Genomic DNA, 18,592 nt, shown 5'->3' with positions numbered 1-18,592 from the left:
ATATCTTTAATCGTAAAAAAGAGATAAATCCTTAAAATAGAAATGCCATATGCAGCCTTTTCATATCCACCCTTTTTTCATGGAACAATTTCAGTCCCCAAATCGTCGCCACATGTTCAGGACAATTAAGTCATCAATTTTTGGGTATGTTTTAAAATGAAAAATAAAAACCTATTTGGGAGAATCTAATACATTGTAATGTAAGGACTGGAATATAGATTTTGAATGTGTTTGGAACGGATGCTAATTTTTCAAAAAATGACATTACATCGGATCCAGGTTTGTGATTCCTCTAAAATGCCGATTAATTTTTTGTTTGATGGCTGATTTTTCTGATTTTCGGGAAATTGTTGATAAAACGACCCCTGGAATCAGGTCCAAAGGAGGGATCATCATTTTTTTTTTTTTTTTTTTTTTTTTTGTGATTCCTCATTTCCTTGATTCCTGGCAGATTCCTTTTTCTCAGGGATGACATGGCATCCTATGTGTAATGTGGAGACAATGATCCGGTGCTTTACAAATCACCGGATATGTTACTTTATGCTAAGACATGTTGATTCTTTTTTCCTGTGATATCTTATGCAAATTTTGCAACCATTTCTGAGAAATTCTTGCAATCTAATGTTATACTTTAGATTCTTTGTCAAGGATGTATCATTCAGGCCACAGATGGCATCTAAAACATGTGAGTACTATACACTGACATTGGCCTCATGGCAGTAAGGATACCAAACAACAATTAAAGAAATCACTGATTTTTCTGAAAATTCGGTGAAGAGGGATCGCCATCAGTTCCAAACACCACCTTAGGGTTGGTATACAAATTACTTAATGGGAATTCGGTTAAAAGAAAAACAGTTCCTAATGATTTGGTATACAATAAAATTAGGGTGTCTAATGCCCGTCTAGCTCAGTCGGTAGAGCGCAAGGCTCTTAACCTTGTGGTCGTGGGTTCGAACCCCATGGTGGGCGTTTAGCATTAATTTTTATCAGAAACATCTTCTAATCCAATCAAAACAGCTTTTGCATTTTTTTGTTCTTTTACAGTATTGCCACTGAGTTGTAGCAATCACAGGACTCATATCCATTATAGTTTGTAAGATAGATGTTCTCACCTATTTTAAAATATATATTTGTACTCCTTCTAAATGATGCCTTATGAATAAAAATACATACAAAATATAAGATTTTGCATTTTTATATATTTATATTTATACTTTTTTCAAATTGAGCTTTAATATTATCTGGAGTTCATTGTATAAGTAGTATAAAATAATTTGAAAATAATTAAAAAATAATGGGCTCAAGTACAACAAGTCCTCTATTTGGAATGTGGATGTAATTGCCTTTCTAGGAGTTTTTTAACTTTTAAAAGGCTTCCTCCATAGATGGTAGGCCACCTATCTTTAAAATAAGATAGTTTTGATAAGGTATATATATTTAATGGTTTGTGGGTTATTTCATCTGGTTTTGGAGGAACAGTTTGAGTTTAACAATCAATTCTCTCCGAATTTCTCTAAACCCCTTGTTGGTTTAGTTGTTGGGACGCCTTGTTCGGGAGTTTTTTGTCAAGTTTATTATCTCTGTTGGAGGTTTGACTCTTCATTAATTTCGGCGTTTTATGGATTTATGCTATAGTCCTCACAAGTTCTCTTTCCCAGTGTTTCAGGAGTGTCTTTCATTGCCAAATAGAGAAAGACCAAATTTTGATTTTTCAAACTTTGAAAATCTTGAAGTATGGCACAAAAGACTTGTCAAATGCCTCCATAGGTGATCAACTTCCAAAACACTAATATTGAGCATGGTTTTCAAAACCGGATTGGACCAGACGATCGAACTGGAAAAATCGGGAACCGGTCACTTGACCAGTTCCATTTTTCCCCAAAACTGCTTTTTTTCCCAAAATCGTTGATTTTGATCAGCAAACCGTTGAACCAGCCGGTTAACCATTCGAACCGCTAGAATGGTTTTGACCATTTTTTAATTTTTTGTCAAAACAGGCCAACCGTTCGACCCGGTAACCAGACCCCTGACCAGTTCGGTCACTGGGTTGGTTTTAAAAACCATGATATTGAGTTCAAAGTAGAAAATATAACAAATGCAAAAAGGAAAAAAACAAGGAAGATTATTAATTACTATTACTAATAGTCTACTAGATGCATTGAACTTAAAGGGGACTCCATTATTGTTATAAAGGCTAAGTTTGGAAAAGATGTAAATAAGTGTGAATGCAAATATGTAGAGTGTAAAACAGTTCATATAAATTGCAAAATTGGGTTAGTTTTGCACTGACAAATCTACCTTCTTACCAAATAGACTTTTAGCTGTAATGTATGCAAACATGAAGTCCAATAAATCATATGCTTTTTTTTTTTTTTTTTTTTTATCAAAAGCCCAGTATGCAAATTTACTTCTTTTTTATTGATATTGATCTGTCATTTGTCAATGCATAAATATAATGTTGACAAATACATGCAAAAGTAAACCAAAATACAAATTTACCCTAAATATTTGACAATTTCCAAATATGCTCTTTCAATCTCTCATGTCCATACATGGTCTGTTTTACCAGACTCCTTGTGTAATATTGTTCAATCTGATTGTAACACTGAGCCATTTAATGAAATTGTGCCATAAGGTCACATTACCTTATGGAATTTTCCTTAAAAAATGGTTTTCTTTTGTGATTCTTATGAAATATGGGTTGTATATTTTATTTTTTTCTTTTAATTACAATGTCTATTTAGAGAAAACAAAGTATAAAGTGGAATTCTTTTGTGATTCTTATGAAATATGGGTTGTATATTTTATTTTTTTTCTTTTCATTACAATGTCTATTTGGAGAAAACAAAGTATAAAATGGTCTTTTGCATAAATATCAGCTAAGATGATTTTTTCCTAACAAATTTATGTGTACACTGATGACCTAATATCAGTGGTCCTGCCCCTTAATCCCCTGTAATGTGTAACACAAAACTTTATTTATTTTTAATAAGATCATTAGTTAGTAGTAGGTATTAGAGAATATTAGTTATATCATGGAGTCAAGTTAGTATTTCTGTTTTTAGCATATTAGAATATTAGTTAGTAGGTGGTAGCTAGAGCAGGGTCAGTGGACCTCATGTGCTGTTCTATCTCTATCCCTCAATCCCCTGTAATGTGTAATACACAGAAATTTTTTATAAAATGTATTAGCTAGAGAGTATTAGTTATATTATGGAGCCAAGTTAGTTCCTCCAGGAGTTATTTATTTATAAAATGTTAACTATAAGGAGGCTATTGTATATCATTGTTACAATTTATTTAAAGAAAGAAAAGGTCAAAGAATATAGTAAGCTTCAAAATTGTTTGCATATACCTACCTATGCATCTAACTAGACTGTCCACTTTGAATCAATTTGTTAGCAAAGCTTTGAAAAGTCGACTCAAAATCACTTTCAAAATTTAAGTAAGTCCCACCAAAATTAATTCTACTTGATTGAGTTTGTTCATGGAATTCAAATTCACTTCTTCAGGTACAGGTCCAAAACCGTATATACTTGAAAGCTACTGTAAACCTTGATACTTACATTAGTTTTCCACTAACCAGGAATTCAAGTTCTCTACGGCTAGCAATCTGAAATTGGCTAATGTCCAAATTGTAAAAACTAATTCATGTTTCCTACACCATGAAGGCAATACAATTAGTTAATTACTGAGGGTATGAAAATAAGCTTCAGATATATGATTCGTGTACCACCATGCATGTTACCAGGTCTATCAGCTCTCACATTTAATTAAATCAATGATATTTAGCTTATTGTCTTTAGTATACAAATTTGTATCTTCTTGACAAGGGTTGAACGATATTCATACAAAATATTCTAATTTCCACCTGCCACAAAATAAAATATGGTTCAAAATGATTAATAAATTATTTCATTAAATAACAGTGGAAATGAACAAAGATAATAAAGAATCTCAGAATAGATCACTCATTGAAGTCACTGTAAGAACCAACAAAATGCTCATATTGTTTTTCACTGAGAATTAATTAAGGTTTTATTTACATTACAAGAAAAATGGTCTAAGCCAGCGGTTTAGAACCGACGGTCTTAGAGACCGCCACTCTAGAGAGAGTTAAAGTGGGTTCACCAAAATAACTTACTTAGGCCATGTTTGGTTTATTGCAATGAATCTCAATCTCAATTCTTACTCATTTTGGACAAAACTAAATGATGTATAGAGTTTGTTTACAAAATTCTTGTCACGTGCCTCACTTTTTTTAGAAGAAAAAAATGGGTTCATGCACAAAAATTGAGGTAACTTATAGTACAAAAATAATTGTGACCCATGATGCCCATTTTGATCTTTACCGACATAGATTTTTACTAACAGATGGCTGGTGTTGTGTAAACTTATGCATGCATGCCTGTAGGCAATCACCGCCGACCATCTGCTAGTAAAAATCTATACCGATGGTTTGGAGATTTAGGCCTTCGATTTATGACTGCCGATACATGACTTTTTTAAAGAATGAAAATGAGCAACATGATGTATGATTATATGATGTTTTATTATATTGCACGACTTTCTTATTATATATTATCTTAATTTAATATTCTATTATCAGTTTGATGAAAATATTATACATTTTGTACTTAATCATGTTTTTAATTTTATAATTTTAAGTTCTATTTTTATTTAGAAGTTCCAAGTTTCTTCATTTGCACAATTCCTACTCAATTCAGCAATAAGTTTTAAATAGGTGCTAATTTCTTCCTTAAATTTTTTTTTATATTTTCTCCATGCAACCAAATGCAAAAGTTTTTCTAGTTTATTGCCTTTTCTTTTTCATGTTTGGGTTATTGAGTGGAGCCCATGTGGTGATTTGCATTTTGTTAGTGTGGATTTTGCATGTTTCCCTTCTCTCTCTCTCTCTCTCTCTATATATATATATATATATCCAATGAGTATTGTATGTGATGGTGTGTGATCTGAATACTCTTAGTTAGAGGGTAGTTCGGACGTTGGTCCGCTTTGTTGGCTGGTTGAACTACAAAAGAAAAAGACTTAGAGGACCCGGGGTGGCTTACCCTGTCTGGGTGCTCCGATGCTTAAGTTAGTACTTTGTGTGCAAGCTGAAAACTTGTATGCTAAAAGGCTAGTGAGTAAATAATTGTATGTACCTTGTGTTGTTGGGGTTGGTGCGCTTATATAAGTGAGTTTCCATAGACCTTATGAAACACCTCCGAGATCCTCGGTCCATGCTACTAGGAATTCGTTCCACACCAGGAGGTGGACTTCGTGTTAGTTGATAAGACTTATCGAGTCCGTCTGATCCTGGCGGGATAAGGATAAGGCTTGCAGACGTGCGGCGTGATTACAGAGAGCTCAAAGACAGCTGGCTAGCTTCTAGAAGTTGGCTACGTGTCACCTTGGCAAGTCGGGCCATCACGAGTTGCTCAAGCCTCGGTCTTGGCCGAGGTGCCCAAGGTACCCGAGTTGACCTGGCTCGTTGAGGTGGTAGGGAATTCCGAGTCACCATCCAGTCAGTAGGTTGCTTCCACGTGTCCGGGTGTTGATAGGTCGGGCCAAATTACCCCTCATCAATTGCCCCTACTCCCGTGCTAGGGGTACCTAACCTAGTGCGGGAGTTCATGACAATCCTGAGTGGGTTAGACCAAAACGACCTGACTAGCTCAACCTTAGAGCTAGATCGTGTATCAGGGATGCACGGACGTCACTTGAATTATAAATTCCATGGACATCAAACACACGCTCAACCGATTTCGACCTCGAAGGTCGTGTGACCCCCCATGGGAGTCGTTGGATCAGACTGATCTGAGTTGTCCGTGTTCAACTACAACGACTATAAATAGGGTCCTTGGGGTCCCATTTTCCTTGTCTTGACTTGAGATCTTGCGTCTAGAGGTCGCGTGCTAGCTTCAGTGTCTTCCAAGTTGGTTATCTGTTCTTGAGGTCGGTAAGTTGCCTTCCCTTGCTCTAGTCTTTTCTTTGCATTCATTTTAATCATGTCTAGTAGTGATAGTCTGTTCGAGGAGAGTGAGGTGTCAGGTCGGGTCAAAATTGGGGGTGTGCTTAAGTATCTCTTGATCTTGTCGAACGCAAGCTGAGCCTCTTCGAACCATTCAAAGTCCTCGTTCTTTCTTATGGCCTTGAAGAAGGGCAAACACCGACCAGCCGATTTAGACATAAACCAGTTCGGGGCAGCAACTCTGCCAGTTAACCTTTGTACTTCTTTTATTATATGGGGTGGTCTCATATCTAAGATAGCTTGGATTTTATCCGGGTTGGCTTCAATGCTGCGCTGGTTCACTATGTACCCAAGGAAGTTGCCCGACAATGACCCCAAAGACACACTTGTTCAGGTTGAGCTTCATGTTAGATTTTCTTAAGATTTGAAAAACACAATTTAAATCATAGATAAGAGAAGAGGAAAACTAGGTCTTCATGACCATGTCATCTACATAACATTCAATTTTTTTGCCTATTAAAGGCTAAAAGTTTTGTTTACAAGGCGTTGGAAGGTAGACCCCAACGTTTTTCAATCCAAAGGGCATGACTTTGTACTAGTAAAGCCCTAGTTTTGTTACAAAAGAAGTTTTGTCCTGGTCAACTAATTCCATTTGAATATGATTATAACCGGAATAGGCGTCCATGAAGCTCAACAACTCGTGCCCCGAGGTCGCATTTACTAGGCGGTCTATTTTCGGAAGGGGAAAGCTATCATTTGTGTAGGCTTTGTTGAGGTTGGTGTAGTCAACGCACATGCACCACTTGCCATTGGCTTTCTTCACGAGCATAGGATTTGCTTCCCAACTTGGGTACTGGACCTCCTTAACAAAGTCTACTGTGAGGAGCTTCCCAACCTCCTCATCTACTATCCTCCACCTTTTTGGAGCAAGTTTCTTTTCTTTTGCCTGACTAACCTGACTAAAGGGTCCACATTAAGTTTATGAGTAATGATACTAGAGTCAATGCCAGGCATTTCTGCTACCGACCTTGTGAAAACATCTAAATTTTTAAGCAAAAAACTTACCAGTTGCGACCGAAGTGGTTCGTTTAGGCGAGAACCAATCTGGAGAGTCTTTGTGGGCTCGGTATTTGAGACCAGGAGTTGGACCATATCCTCCACCAATGCAGCTCGCTCATCGGTGTGTTCGGGTGGTGGCTCCAGCTTGACGTCTTCTGCCAACTTCACTTTTCCCTTGAGTTCTGCGACATAGCACTTCCGTGATTCCAACTGGTCGCCCCATACTACCCTTACTCCGTACCTCGTCGGAAACTTCATTGAGAGGTAATAGGTTGACACCACTGCACGAAGTGCATGCAAGATGAGCCGACCTAAAATGGCAATGTAGGGGGGTGGCGACCACGAGGAAGGTGTGCTCAAATCAGACAATGTTGGGCTTCGTTCCTACTACCACTGACACTTTGATCCTACCAAGGGGCTTCACTACGTCTCCGCTGAAACCGACCAAGGGAATATCTACTGGCTATAGGTCCTTCCGATCTAGCTCCATCTTCTCAAATGGTTATAGGAATAGAATGTCTGTGGAGCTGCCTGAATCAACCAGAATCTGCTTTACCTCGAAGTCATTAATTAGCATTTTGACAACTAGGGCGTCGTCATGCAGATATTGGATCCCGCAAGTGTTTTCCTCGGTGAAGTATATGACTTCCTCCACCCGAGGGCACTTTGGCGGGTTCTTGTCCTCGTGCTCTAGCTCCTGGATTGCTATCTTATCCGCCGCCTTGTTGCAACCTGCTACTATTGATCCGCCAGAAATCATGTTGATCACCCCGCGGATTGGTCTCTCTGGTGCTGGTGGATCCTAAGGTGGCTGCTCTCTGTCGTTCTACCTGCTCAATTCTGGTGCATCTCTATGCTGCTCGGCAGGTTGGTGGTCTCTGTCCTCATACTTGATGAATTGTCTGAGGTAGCCACGACGGATCAACTCCTCGATCTCATCCTTCAAGTTTCGACAACTTTCCGTATCATGCTCGATGTCCCAGTGGAAGTGGTAGTACCGGTTCGGTTTACGATTGGCGAGGTCTCCTCTTATCTTGAGTGGCCATTTGACATAATTGGCCTCCTTGATCTACATTAAGATCTTGCCCCACTTGGCATTCAGGCACTATAGTTCTGATTCTGGATTGGCGGGTTCTTGACCACCGACCTAATTTGGAACCTCGATGTGGTGATTGGCTCTTTCTTGGCGACTTGCTCTTTCGCAGTTGGTGTTTTCTACTATTGCTGGCTTCTTCCTCTGTTCTCTTCCTTTTCTTGGCCTGGTGTAGCTCTAACTGGGACCCGAGAGCCTCTTCGGCCTTGATGAACTTATCGGCTTCTATGAGGCGGGGGTAGGCCTCGGTACCATAATCTCACGATGTCTTTGAAGGTCGTAGAGAAGGCCATACGGAGACAGGTTTCATCTACCCCATGGAGTAGCATTAATAAATGGAAGCTATCATTGTGATCATTGGGGTCGGTGCTTATGTCGTAGGTCTCTAGGGCAGGTGTCTTGAAGTTCTTCGGCCGCGGGGCTGAGAGAATCTCTAGTGCTAAAGGGGAAGGCCGACTTAGTGGAATTGAGGTTGACTTCTTCCCTTCTATTGTCAACTTCTGTAGTAGGGGTGGCGCTGTTCTTTCCGGTAGTATGACGTGCGCATCTGCAACGTCACTTCTTGGTCACCTCGTTGGTGTTGTTCACTTCGGTATCGGCTAGAGTCTTGGCCCTGGCGTTCTCCCGATCTCTGACATTATCCCGGACAAGGGGCAGGTCCTAGTCTCTGACATTCTCCTGAGCAAGGGCGGGGACCTGGTTGCTGAGTGAGAGAAGGGATCCCGGGCTGGATTCTCACTCCTCACCCTGGGCTACTGGTTGTTGGGCTGCTGGTTGTCTTGCCGATGGTGTTGCTAGTGATGATGGGGGTGCTGATGCTGATTACTCTGTGACCAGTGAGGCTGGTTGTTCTGTCAACTATGCTACGACTGATTGTTTCCTTGGTCGACCACAAGGTATCGGGGTGGCAATGGACGTCGGATAGATGCTGGATTCCATTGTGGTGTCGGAAATCGGAATGGTACTTGGTCCCGAGGTGGAGATGGCCCCCGGGGTGGTGACTAGTGTCTATTCTACTGGTTCTGTTGATGCTGATACTGATGTTGTTAAGGTTGTTGGGGCGGCATGTATGCTCCGAACCTCTCCTCCCATGCTCGTAGTTGCAGATTCATGATTCTGACATTCTGCATCAGTTCATAGAACTGCCGTGTATCTATCCCGACGAGAACTGTAGAGGACGCTATCGTTAGGAGAGGGGCTCTCACATGAGGCACTGTAGAGGGAATGCTGGGTTTTCGACTGCCGATACTCTTGGAAGAGTGAGGTGCATTGTGAATTGCTCAATAGTCGTAGAGGGGATCTCTGGGTTGATTGCTAGCTGATCTTGCCGCCCAGTGACAGGCACTTCGATGTTCTTATTGTTGTTATTGCTGGAAGATGCCATTACAATTTGTTAAAGTAAAAACTGAAGGGTAGGAACCTGACGTTTCGTCGCAGTCCCACAAACGACGCCAATTGATAGTGCGTGGTTTGAATACTCTTAACTGGAGGGCAGCTCAGACGTTGGTCGAAGTGCAAAAGAAGAAAGAATATGTAAAAACCCAAAACAAAAATCAAAATCCATCCCCAAATAAAAATCAAAATACATAAAAAAACAAAAATCAAAACCTATAAAAACTTAAAACAAAATCCATATTAAACTTCCTTCAAATGTTTTCAAAAACAAGCTCAAAGAAAAAAAATGAAAACCCATAAACTTTCATTGAACATTTCAAGTAACTGAATTCAAAAATCAAAGTCCGTAAAAACTCAGATATAACAAAAATCGAAAAAAAAATCAAAATCCATATTAAGTTGGTAAACTTCCATAAGATATCAAACAATTAATTCAAATCAAAAGTCAAAATCCATCAAATATTCAAATCCGTAAAAAATCAAATATTTCAAAAATCAAAACATCATAAAATATTCAAATCAAATAGACAATTTCAAAAATCAAAGGCCAAAGTCCATCAAAAATTTCAATCAAATAAAACCTGTAAAAAACCAAATATTTTTGAAAAATCTAAATCCATAATCAAAAGTAAAAAACCATTAAATCAAATAGCTAAAGGCCATCATATGTTTAAGTCGAAATAAAACCTATAAAAAATCAAACGTTTCAAAGTAAAAAACCATCAAATATTTAAATCGAAATAAAACCTGTAAAAAATAAAATATTTTCAAAAATTAAAACCCATAAAAACCCAAAAAAACTATAAAATATTCAAATCAAATAGCCAATTTCAAAAATCAGAAGCTAAAGTCCATCAAATATTTAAATCAAATAAAACCCGTAAAAATCAAATAAAATAAAAAATAAGAACCCATAAAAATTCAAATAAAAAAGCCAAAAGCCATCAAGTATTAAAATCAAATAGCTAATCAAAAGCTAGAGCTCACCAAACATTTAAATCAAATAAAACCCATAAAAAGCAAACATTCAAATATTTTCAAAACCCGTGAAAATTCAAATTCATCAAAATCAAGACCTATATAAACCAAAATCCTTATCAACTTAATAAAATAATAAATTCGATCTTCATTGGTAAAAAATAAATCAAAATTTATAGGCTTTCATTAAATCATCAATTCAAGTGTCATAACATAAAAAGGCCAAACCCATACAAACTTAACTTGAAAGCTTCTATCAAATAACAAATTCAAACTTCATAACCTTGACTATCAAAAGACCTAAATTCATAAAAATCAACAATCTTTCAAAATCTGTAAGTATCAAATCATCAATGCGGGTATTAATAAAAAATCAAGTCTAATTACTTCTGGGATGACACCACTATGTTTTTCTTGTGTTTGCTTGACAATTGCAATTTCCTTCCAAGGCTTGGGATGGTACAATACCTCCAAGGCAAAGGTTTTGCACTACATCAACTTCAACCTTGACTAAAGCTCCAGCAGCAAAATCCCCTCTTCCAAACTCTTGGCCCTCACAAAAATTTTTGTATGCTTCTTTTTCTTTGTTGTTCGGTAGCTTGCTGCCTCCATCAAAGAGGGGCAACTGTTAGCACCCATTTTTTGTTCGGTCCCTTCACCCCACCTCTTGGTACCCTCCTCTTAGACCCCAGATACTTAGAAACATAACCAGATCAACTCAAGACTTCCCAAAATCTAAAATACCCTCCTCTGACACAACCCACATGACAAATACGAGCCTTGAGATCAATATCAACATCCGATCAGACATCATCCCTACACTTTGAAGAGTACAACCTAGTTACACATCAATTTTCATGACTAAACTCTAAAGATCCACTGTTCATCACACCAACTTCCTTTCTAACTGCCCCGATCTATGCGATATCCAAATCCCAACTCCTCCAAAATCAAATTCAACATATCCATCACTCCAAGATCACTAGGAAGTAATCAATTAGCGAATCCCACCACAAATATACCAAGATCCCATGACCCTGAATGATTACCAAGATTGATCTTATCCTTCTCTGGTCAGAACCATCCACTTGAATCTTCCCCTTAATCCATGCCTACCCACCAAATTGTAGCTCAAGATTCCCTCATTTAACCCCCCATCAAGCCTAGATCCTATTCCAACAAATCTCATTAATTAGAGCCTACCAACCATCATCCCAACTTCATGTGACAAATCAGACCTTACCTTTGTGTTCAAAAACCCAAAAAACTTCACCATGTCAAATCTCACGACCAAACACCTCCGTTTGATCGTTAAAAAAGTAAGATTCCATTTCAAACCCTCTCGTGATTAAAAAATCATAAGCTAAGACCATGATCTGAACTAAACCAGTCAATCTACACCTCTGATCGAAAACCCATCACACTTCCATTAGACTTAGGGTGATTAAAAATGCCAACCCACCAAATTTCATCCCAAAATTCCCCTGTTTGACCCTTTATCGAACAAAGATTATACTTTAGCAAATCTTATTGATCCGAACTTGTTAGCCATAGATCTCAATCCTCCCGAACCTGTTTGTCCGATCAGACCTCACCCTTGTGTTCAGAAACCCAAAAAACCCCAGGGCACCAAATTTCATGACCAGATTCGCACATTTGACCATTAAACCAGAAAGATGCCATTTCGATGCACCTGATTAACTCGCCATGTCATCTGGCCCAACCTGAAGACTTATATGGGTGATGGCTGACGTCAGACCCATTCTTGACCCATTATAACACTTGCACCAATGAAACATAGCCTAATAGGCTTAAAAAAACCCAAAATACCAAACAGACCCCTACTTAAAACAAAGAAAAGATAAAACCACTTTAAAAAGTTCATCAAATTTATATTTTTTGCCACTGACAGCCCCAAATACGAGACTACAGCATCTGGCACGCCCTCAACTCCCATTGGATGCACAAAACCTAGGAAAACCACTCCCAAATCGAAGAAAATGTTTCACCAAATAAGAAAGCTTGATTGGATACCCATTTCTTTGAAAGAATCTTGCCTATTTCAGTAAAAGACTCTGCTCAGCCACAAACACTGTAGCTGAGCGAATTTCAGACCATTTTCTCTATAAATAGAGACACAACTCCAGCTTGAGAAAAGGGGAGGGGGACTGGATGAAGAAGAGAGACCTGAAAAAAGGGGGACCTAAGAGGCAACCTGAGGAAGGGACAAAAGAGAGAAAACCTGGGGGAGTCCCCTAGAGAGAAAGAGAGAGAGAGAGAGGGAAGGAAGCTTTCTTCCAACCAATACTGCCTCTTGTTCACTTGAAACTCGAAACTAATCTAAACTCTAGATTCCAAATTCACCTCATCCATTTTCAAGCGGAAGTTGTCACAATTGAAAGCACTCCTTAGCTCAATAACCCATTCAAGCTTTGTTCTACCTCATTTCAAGTTGTTGGAAAACTCCCGTCAAGGTAGATACAGAAGGTAAGTCTTTTTCTAGTTTTTCTGGGTTGCATGAGATTCTAAAATGTTGGAGAACCATTACTTGTAATTTCTTCTTGACTGAGAGAAGAGGCAGAGAGGCGAGGGTCTCAGGGAAATCAGTACGTAAGACCCGATAACATCACCTCAAAACCGGTCTTAAGAGGAGTTGAAAGCATGTTTCTCTAGATTTAAGAAATTCTTGGAACCATTTCTGTTTTCTCTGAAAGAAACTGAGCCTAGACAACTCCCGTTTTGGGCTGCAACAACATCTTGGAGAGAGGGGCGCCTAACACCTTCTTGGTTGTATGCCTTTCCCATGGAGGACAGAGTCACTATCAAAGACCTGAAATCGATATTTTCAAACCTGAAATGAAGGCCCATTTCCTCTAAAAAATGGGTGGTGATCCAAATCTTTTGAGCTGGCCATGAGCTTCCCGGAGCTCACAACGTGTCACCCCGACAAGTCAGGCCATCACGAGCTGCTCGGACCTCAATCTTAGCCAAGTTGCCCAAGGTACCCAGGTTGACCTTGCTCACTGAGGTGGTAGGGAATGCCGAGTCATTAGCCAGTCGGCAAGTTGCTTCCACGTGTCCGGGTGTTGATAGGTCAGTCCAAATTACCCCTCATCAGTATGTATACCTATATTATTATTTTTGTTGGTGAAAAAAAATATTGACATTTGTAACCAAACAGGTTTAAAATTTATTCTCATTCTTTTCATAAAAAGAATTCATTCTCTTAGAAAAAAGAATGAGAATAAATTTTGAACATGTTTGGTTACAAATTGTTGTCCATTCTAGAATTTTTTTATTGGAAAGAATGAACAAGAATTTTTTTTGAAGAGTAAAATAAGAATTTATTAAAATACAAAAAAGAAGAAGGAAAGGAGAGTAATAAAACTAGGGCAACAAGTTACAACCCAAAAAACACACCACACATATGTACACACAAAAAAAAAAAGAAAAAAAAACTCAACCACCAAAGTCAACCAACAACTTTTTCTAAACAAGCAAAAATAGAGACAACACCATCTCGATAGAGGATTAAGTTCTGAGCTTGCACCAGTCGAGTCCAAAGTCTTCAAAAAGTGGCTTTGCCTTTTCTCCTCTTCCCCTACCCCTAATTGCTTTCCCAGCTCTTCTATCTACTTTGAGAGAGACATCCTTGTAAAGGTCAATGAGCCTACATAGCTTTCTGCTACTAGGGAGGTCCCCAAAATTGAATCCATATCAGCCCCAACCAGAGAGTCAAAAACTTTCCAAGTCATCATCATCAAAATCCACCCTTCTTCTAACTTACACTTTCTTTGGCTTTGAATCAAACCTTCGAAATGGTTCCCTAGCGAAGGCTTCCCTACCACAAAGATGTAGACCCAGAGATCTCACCACTTGCACATCTCTATCAATGCAGACTGCGCCACCGATGAACTACCCTTGGACAAACAAGACCTTTGCCTAGTAGAGCTTTCCCCTTCCAAATGCCTGGTCTGGAGTTCTTTCTCTATGTAGAGAGCCACGATGTTAGACTTCAATGAATCTCTTCTCCTAGATTCTTTTGAACTACTTTTCCTATGCGAAATCGAAGCGATAGCTTCTTCTTCGCAAACTTCCAGTAGCAGAGTAGAACTCAATTGTTGAAAGTTAGGAATTCCACTTGCTAATTCCACTACAAACCTGGTTCGACTATCAAAAAGTCTCTTGCACACCACCTTCAAGCCCTCCCTCTTCGTTACCCCTTTGGCTAGAGTTAGGCTCTTGAGGTTCTTGATGAGGGTTATGTGAAGTTTGGCCTTTCTAGGAGTTGTTATCATTTTCAAGCAATCTTAGATTATCGAGACCAGGACTACCCTCCCATCATCACCAACCTGATGTTGTGCTCTCTCATTCAAATCAGAAACAACTAACTCACTAATATTAGGAGTAATGTTGACACCTCATCAGAGGTTACCACCTCAGTAGATAGCAACAAGAGTTCACTAAATCTGGATAATCTCACTTATAGTTTATCTAGGATAATTGCCTTCTCTAGATAAACTAAATGGATAATTCTAATCTTCCTATTCTTGTTGTACTCCATACAAGCTAGTGTTGTACTTGGACTCTACTAACTCAATGATATAATGAACAAGGTTCTGGTGAGGTCCATCATTTGAACCATTCTTCAATCTCTTCTTCTCTTTACTTTATTTCAAATTTGGTATCAGAGCCAATATCACCATGTCGTCAATCAATAGTTCAGCCAAAGGAGGAGCCAATCAAGGAATAACCTTAGGAGCTGCAACAACGATGCCAAACATCACACACTATTTACCTATCAAGCTAAACAACAACAACTATCTCCTATGGCATGCACAACTTCTTCCTATTCTCAAAACCCACAAATTGATGGGAATGGTTGAAGGAAAAACACTATCTCCTCCTGAAGAGATTGATGACCTAGAGGATCCATCAAGGAAGATTTTCAACCCAGCATATGATCATTGGTATCAGTTGGATCAATTGATACTAAGCTAGATAGTTTCATCGCTTACTGAAGGTGTTCTCGGCTAGGATATAGGCATGTCCTCAGCTGAAGTTTGGGGTGCATTAGAAGACTCTTTTGCTTCACACTCCAAATCCATAATTCTCTCACTATAGAGACAACTTCAGAGTCTTAAGAAAGGTACATTTTCTATTTTTGAGTATGTCCAAAAAGTTAATAGTATTGTTGATAATCTCTCAGCTGTTGTTGAAGCTATTTCAAAACAAGATATTGTTCTATATATTTTAGTTGGACTTGGAGTTGAACATGATTCAATTATTATTGCTATTACTAATTGATCTGGTCTTGATAAATTAAGAATTTCTGATATTATTGGTCAACTGCTCAATCATGAGTGTTGGCTCTAAGATAACAATCAATCCACTAAAACCGATGACCATGCCTTTGCCAATCTTGCCTGATTTGGAAACAAGAATAACTCTCAATAGTCACGCAATAATTCAAAGCGTTGCAAGGGTAGAGGTGGTCGTGGTGGTTACATTGATGGTCCGTGTTGAGGTAGAGGATGCAACACCATTGTCTGTCAGTTGTGTAACATCCTTGGCCATGGCATATGGAAGTGTCATCGCTGACTTGATATCTCTTTCCTTGGTGGTGATTTTCAGCTTGCTTCGAATCCCACCACTCTAAACCAACTATATTTCACACCGAAAACTCTTCAGAGTTTAATCCAGCATGGTATCCTGACTCAAGAGCAATGCATTACATCACCTCTAAGCTCGATAACCTCCAATTTTGATCAGACTATGGCGGGTCTAATCAAGTGAAAGTTGGTAATGGCATAGATTTAAAATTGAAAATATTTGGTTCTTCTGTTATTTCTCATGGTGACCATCAATTTCAAGTACAAGATTTTTATCATGTTCCATCTATTACAAAAAAAATATGTTGTCAATTAGCAAATTTGCCAAAGGTAACAATGTTACTTTTGAATTTCATCCCTCCTTTTTTCTCTTGAAGGACCATATGGGGAGAGTTCTACTTCGAGGGCCCAGTAAATGTGGACTCTATCAGTTTCCTACTTCAGCAAAAAATTATCCATCTTCTCAACAATCTACTAGTAATGTAGTTGCGTTCATTGGAGAGAAAGCCACAGTCTGAGTCTAGCATCACCGACTTGGACATGCTTCTACAAAAATTGTTCAACATGTCATTTTCGTGATTTAGTCTTTTGTACAATGGTTCATTTAGTTCAACAGTGTGTGTGGTTCGTGACAACTAGGCAAAAGTCATTGCCTACCCCTTTCAGTGTCTTCTACCTCTTATAGTTGTCCATTAGAGTTAGTTTATTTTGATGTATGGGAACCTGCCCCAGTAGCTTCTAATAGTGGATTCAGATATTATGTTTTATTTGTAGATGCATTTTCCAAGTTTTCTTGGATTTTTCCCATTCACCAAAAATCTGATGTATTTGATATTTTTTCTTACTTTTAAGAGGCATGTTGAAAACATATTTGATGTAAAAATTAAGCTATTTCAATCCAACTAGGGAGGAGAATATAGATGACTTGCACAATACCTCAACTCACAAGGCATTAGTCATCAACTCACCTGCCCACACACTCATGAATAGAACGGTACTGTTGAATGCAAGTATCAACATGTGATAGAGTTCACCCTCTCAATATTGACATCCTTGTCTCTCCCTCAAAATTTTTGGTCTGATGCAACTGAGACTGCAGTTTTCTTGATCAATTGGCTCCCAACACCTACTATGGCTGGCAAATCTCCATATGAAGTTTTATTTCGCCGACCACCTGACTACTTTCTTCTTTGCACTATCGGTTGTGCCTGCTATCCATTCCTACGACCATATAATTGTCACAAGATAGAATTTTGTTCCTCACTTTGTATCTTCTTAGGGTACAACTCCTCACAAAAAAGGGTATCACTGCTATGATGTAAAAACTACTCGGTTATATGTATGTCGCCATGTTGTTTTTGATGAATAGTTCTTTTTGGGAATTCCATCACCAACGACATCTCCTTCTTCCACTTTTGTGGGTGTTTCAGTTCTTCTAGTTTGTGTCCAGATAGCACCAACTCTTCTCCATCGGTTAGTCCACGTACTCAGCTGGTTCAAGAGCTCTTAGATATCACTCGACCAATTGCTGCACCACTAGTCCGCACCCATTCCATGGTGACTCGATTTGTGAGTTCAAGTACTCCATCTGCTTCTATTGCCACATGATACCTGCTACCCCTTTGCTTTAATTCTACAGTGGTGGCTGCTGAATTTGAACCCACATCTTACTCACAAGCCTTCAAACATAAACATTGGCGTGATGCCATGGCCATGGAATTTCATGCCTTGGTAGAAAATGGAACTTGGGAGCTTGTACCACATCACTTGTCCATGAATGTGGTAGGTTCTAAGTGGGTTTACAAAATAAAAATAAAATCAAGTGGATCTGTGGACTGATACAAAGCCCGTTTAGTAGCTCAGGGGTTCACACAAATATCGGGGGTTGATTTTTTTGACACTTTTATCCCAGTCGTCAAACCAACCACCATTCATACTATATTGTCCCTTGTAGTCTCTTAGTAGTGGGTTGTTTTCCAGTTGGACTTTGACAACGTCTTCCTCAATGGGCTTGTCACTGAAAACATTTACATGTTTCAGCCGCGAGGCTTTGAAGACCCCAATCATCCCTCCCATGTCTGCAAATTAATGAAAGCCCTTTATGGGCTTTGTCAGGCCCCTCGAGCATGGTTTTCTTGCCTAATTGCCAAACTTACTGAGTTGGATTTTCAGGCTTCTCATTGTGATCCATCATTGTTCATATATTCACGAGGGGATCATCGTGTCTATTTGTTATTGTATGTGGATGATGTGTCGCTCACAGGGACTTCTTAGTCCCTCATTCAGACTCTTATTCCTGGTCTGGCTTGAACCTTCAATCTAAAAGAGCTTGGGCCTTTACATTACTTTTTGGGGGTCGAAGCTCACAGAGATACTAATGGTCTTTATCTAAGTCAGCGACAATATATTATTAACCTTCACCATGATGGCCTCGATGAAATCAAGCCTCTATCCACTCCTATGGTAGCCTCTACCAAA

At 38.9% G+C, this 18,592-nt stretch overlaps 1 non-coding gene across 1 annotated transcript; it reads left to right on the top strand.

Moving 5' to 3' along the window:
* Nucleotides 1-899: 899 nt before the first annotated feature.
* Nucleotides 900-972, top strand: TRNAK-CUU (transfer RNA lysine (anticodon CUU)). The gene has a single exon. It is a non-coding gene; the product is annotated as a tRNA-Lys (tRNA).
* Nucleotides 973-18,592: the final 17,620 nt, after the last annotated feature.

This window comes from Nelumbo nucifera, chromosome 1 (assembly GCF_055504915.1).
Source record: "Nelumbo nucifera cultivar China Antique chromosome 1, China Antique-T2T, whole genome shotgun sequence".
NCBI classification, from domain to species: domain Eukaryota; kingdom Viridiplantae; phylum Streptophyta; class Magnoliopsida; order Proteales; family Nelumbonaceae; genus Nelumbo; species Nelumbo nucifera.
Note: the sequence above shows the minus strand (reverse complement) of the source record. Positions and strands in the feature narration are given on the sequence as shown.